General features: G+C 46.5%; 1 long non-coding RNA gene across 1 annotated transcript in view; it reads right to left on the minus strand.

Moving 5' to 3' along the window:
• Window positions 1-3,097, minus strand: part of LOC116533590 — a 7,257-nt gene extending 4,160 nt beyond the window's left edge. Inside the window, exons 1-2 of the long non-coding RNA XR_004261360.1 lie at window positions 2,843-3,097; window positions 2,170-2,676 (exon numbers count right to left, since the gene is read on the minus strand). This is a non-coding gene — a long non-coding RNA (uncharacterized LOC116533590). The remainder of the gene's footprint in view (window positions 1-2,169; window positions 2,677-2,842) is intronic.
• Window positions 3,098-4,705: the final 1,608 nt, after the last annotated feature.

The following is a 4,705-nucleotide window of genomic DNA, read 5'->3' on the forward strand; positions in this document are numbered from 1 at the left end:
GCAACCTCCGCCTCCTGGGTTCAGGCAATTCTCCTGCCTCAGCCTCCAGAGTAGCTGGGATTACAGGCACGCGCCACCATGCCCAGCTAATTTTTTGTAGTTTTAGTAGAGACGGGGTTTCACCATGTTGACCAGGATGGTCTCGATCTCTTGACCTCGTGATCCACCCGCCTCGGCCTCCCAAAGTGCTGGGATTACAGGCGTGAGCCACCGTGCCCGGCCTCTCCAGGAAAATTCTAAGCTAAAATCACTCTTCCTTTGTATCTGCAGATAGTTTGAAATTTATACATTAAAACTTACTTGTTTTTGAAAAACTTCATATCTCTTTTGGGAAAGGCAGAGTCTTTCATGGTTTCTTCTCCTCCCCCTCTCCTTCCTTCCCCCTTTTGGGAATGACATCCTGGGGCAGAGGATGAACTTACAGCGCGTGCTGGCTGTGGGAAGCTGTGTCTGGGTAACTTTTTTTCTCTTTTCTAATGGTTCTCTGCCCCCAGTTCCTTGGCCTCTCCCATTGATTGCCAAGATTTCTGTGGCTGGTCTAATCTGTGATCAATTATCCCTGGCAAAGGCACTGGGGCTCAGCCACCTTGCCTGCTGGTGGCCACAGCGTGGCTCTGCCCCTGCTCATATCCTTCCAGTTTTGCTGGGGCTGCAGCCTGATCCTGGGCCTCTGTGGTCTGGGCTGTGGCCCCTGGCTCCAAGCCAGTTCTACCCTCTCCGTGACCATCCTGAAAACCAATTTACTACACATCAACTCACTAAAATCAACCCATCAACTAATCAGAAATTAATTCACCAAATCATCAATTCTTCAATTTTATCAGTTTGCCAACAACTTGGCTTTAAAGTTATTGTCCTTTTATATTGAATTGAATGGTTTTTACAGGCTTTTGAAGACTTTTGAAAAAATCTTAGTTAATTTGCCTTTCCTTTTGTCTTCATAGTAGTTTTTAAGTAATGTTTGATGTGTCAGATGTTGGGGATACAAGGGGAAGATGACAATGGTGACAGAGTTTTTTCATCTTCCCAAGTGTCCTCACAAAAACAGAGAGCACAATTGGGATAGCAAAGGAAAATACCCACAGTGTCTCTATCAGAACAGGGACATTCCTAGGGGACCTCCCAAGACTCTAGAATGTGTAGATCCAAGCAACCACACGGGATTCTGTGGACTCTAGTGCCATGTGGGGATAGCAGAGGGTTGAGAGGGGAGAGTTCTGGTGTTCCTAAGATCTCAGGAACACAGAAATGGCCAGTGCATGCCCGCCTCCCAAAAGAGGTGATCTCAGTCTAGAATTATTAATTCTGCCCTAGGTAGGAGAAGCTAGAGAGAAGATGGCATTTGAATTGTGCCTTGGAGGATAAATACGAGTTTACCGATGCAGAGAAGAGGATGGGAAGCTTGCAAGGAGAGAAGGGCTGGGCAAAGACACAGAGGTTTCAAAGCATGGGGCAGGCAGGGGACTGCTGTGTGGCCACGTAAATGAGGAGCCGGAGGAGGCGAAGCTTAGGAAACAGGCTGGTGTCAAATTGTGAAAGCCACAGATGTCCTGCTAATGTAATGGAGTTGTGCCTTATCTATGATTAATGGCAGTAAGAACAGTGTTTGTTTTGGAGCCAGGTGAAAGCAGGATGGACTTGAATTGATAGGAAGAGAAAAGGGGCAGCAAACCATTTAATTGATTGATTGATCAATTAATTATCCCAGTCTCCTTGTGAAAGTTCCAAACCTTATCACTTCCTCTCATTCCACATTCAGTTATACATGGCAGGAATTCCTTGCCTTTTACTTCATCAAGAAAACACCCTTCATCAGCGACATTCTGATCATTCTGAGACGCTGGCTTCTCTTTCTCCTTCTTCCTCAACTCTCAGAGGCTGGGGCTCTTCCTGCTCCAGGCTAACCCTGACCTCCACTTATGCCCCCGAGACCTTCACTCCTGCCTCCACTGGGCGCTTGTCTCAGCCGTCATCCCTTCTACCTCTGTTCAATCAGTCCCTTGCCGCCGGATCCTTCCCCTCAGTTTAGAATTCAGGCTCAAATCTTCCTTGTCCCCAACACTTTTCTCATCTCCCTAGCTTCCACCCCATCTCTCCTTTACTCTTCCCATGTTCCTCTGTGTTTCCTTTCTTCCCTCCCATACATTCTCAGTGCCACGGCAGTCTGACTTCCTTGTCCTCATTGGGACAGAAATTGATTGCCAAGGTCACCGAATCTTTATCTTGGTGGATTTCTCTGCTGCTTTCATCACAGGGGATCACTCCACTTTCTTGAAAACTCTCATTCAGATTTCAAGGCATCACACTCCTCTGGTTTTCTTGACACCACTCACATCATTCCTTCTGGGGCTTTTGCTCCTCTGGGAATCCATAAATGCAGGGTCTCTCTAGGGATCTGTCCCCAGCTAACAATGTCTCCTTGATCAAACATTCATTTATATAGCTTCAATTCTTAGTCATCTAATTATGTCTCACTTAGTAAAGAACCATGCTGGGCGTCTACTAGGTGCTTAGTAGCTGTCACGTCCTTTCTTCTCCCTAGACCTTTTGAATACAGCAACCAGGTCTTCTGTTAATGGAGAACAAAATCTAACCATTGTATCTCTTCTTTTCTAAAGTGAATCTTCTTCTTTTTCCATTTCTGTACACTCACTTTCCTGCTTTGGCTCTCTTCATCTGATCAAAATGAAAAATTAAAAGATATTTCAATATTTTTGTGTAATAGCTAATCGACTACAAACATTTATAGTCTTAGATGTGCAGTTTTATTATGCAATCACAAATGGTTTACACATTTGACTTTTCTCAAAACCAAAAATCAGTGTTTAAAACTGCTTTATACCTATATGTGGTGCTTGCTTGATGAAAACAAGCAACCAGAAAAAACCGGTCTACTCCCACTCAGTGTCTCCAACTCGGTAGCTTGCCTGGCTACCAACCAGGCCCTTCTCTGCCAGACACAAATGACACTCTGAGTTCACACTGCCCATTGGCCCAGGAGGGAATGGAGACCGTTCTCTATGCAGAAGTAGGTGTTTACCACAGAAACCTCCTTCCATGAGGTTGCTTCGGTTCTGCTTTCACTTTCCCGTCACATGCAAAGTGGCCCAGAAAACAGCAGCCCCTCCCTGGAACTATTTTCTTCCCTTCTCAGAGAGCAGCGTCTCCTACTCTCTGGAAAGTTTTGTGAGGAAATGGATTGCCTCCTTTCTTGGTGAAAATTAACTCTATTACTAAGTTCTTAGTGTTATTTGTTTATATAGCTCTCATGCCAAAAGAGAACCTCCCTGACAGGGCAGGAAAGTCATATGTTTATAAATAGTCGGAGACAGACCAAGGAGAAGGACAGAGCTGGCCACTGAGCCCAGAGGACTCTGTGACTCATCAATCCCATGGCAATTCACTGCTAGTCTTCTGCAAAACACTGTGACCCAGAGGTGACCCTCAGACACAAGGGAATAGGAACTCTGTAGGGACTTAAAGGCAATCTCTTTAATTGGGCGGAGCGTAGTATCTTTCCTCTCATGGTTTGCAGCTCAGCGTAAGGCCAGGCAAGCTCCCAGGAGGCCATCCAGGCTGGGAGGTCCCTAGAGAATCTCAAAGTCCTCACCAAAGGGTCACTCCTGCCTTAGCAACTGAGTAGGAAGCATTATTGCCACCAAACTGAACAAATCTGAGAAACTTAGGCCAGGAGGGAAGGGAGGACTTCAGGGTTTAGAGTTAAGCAGACTACTGCCCAGACAGGCGATGGAAGGACAGGGAGAGTCCAAAGCATCCTTTGAAACAGAAGCAGCATCTAGGGTGTGATGATAATCCAAGGACATGGTAGAACTTCAGGGGACAAACCCACGCAGATTCTAGAGAAAAAGTGTGTACATGGCCAGCGTGGGTTAGCCTCAAAGCCAGGGGGAGGTTTGATGGGACTGAGATGTCCTCATGAGGCCAAGCTGGAGTGGGACAGCCTCATTTCCAGAGGATTTGGGAAGTAGGATTTGGCAGAGAGGCAGGCTGGGACCAGCTGTAAAGGCTTTGCCAATCTGACTTGACTTAGTGCCACAGGAAAGTGAAGGCAGGAAGCTGAGGCTAATTGATTCTGGGCCTTTTGTTTTCTGCCTCAAAACAGAGAGCTCTGGGGTAGAGGAGGGAATCCTACTAGCACCCAGTAAATGACTGGAAAGATGTAGGGGGGAAATATTAAAAAAAAAAAATTTTAATGTGGTGTCGAAGTCCAGTTTGTCTGGAGCACAGCGTGTGTGTAAGGGCACAGAGGGAGATTACGCAGACTACACAACCTGCCATGCGAGGCTCGGGATGTGGACTTTGCAGGCAGCAGAGAGACAGTGAAGGATTTTGAGAAGGAGGTGAAGTGATCATGGTTGTGTTCCAGGACTATTAACCTGGCACTAGTGTAGCAAATAAGTCGGATCTGAGAGTGGCAGGAAGGTTAAAGAAAAAATAAGAACAGCCTTAGCCAACTGCTTCGGAGAACAACAGGGTAAGCTCAGAAATGCCCAGTTTGATAACAATAATTATCACAAAGGCGTTTGCTTTTGTAATGTACGTAGACTTGTCAATGTGCTTTTTCATCCATCACACCATTTGGTGCCTCTGGTGTGACCTTCCAAGTCCGTCCTCCCTCCCGGCCGTATCCATCCAGGCCCAGCCCCGGGAGTGTGCCCACTGCTCCTACAGTGCCTTCCACCGC

The sequence above is a fragment of the Sapajus apella genome, unplaced genomic scaffold (genome assembly GCF_009761245.1).
Source record: "Sapajus apella isolate SASKATOON/1434 unplaced genomic scaffold, GSC_monkey_1.0 scaffold83, whole genome shotgun sequence".
Taxonomy (NCBI): Eukaryota; Metazoa; Chordata; class Mammalia; order Primates; family Cebidae; genus Sapajus; species Sapajus apella.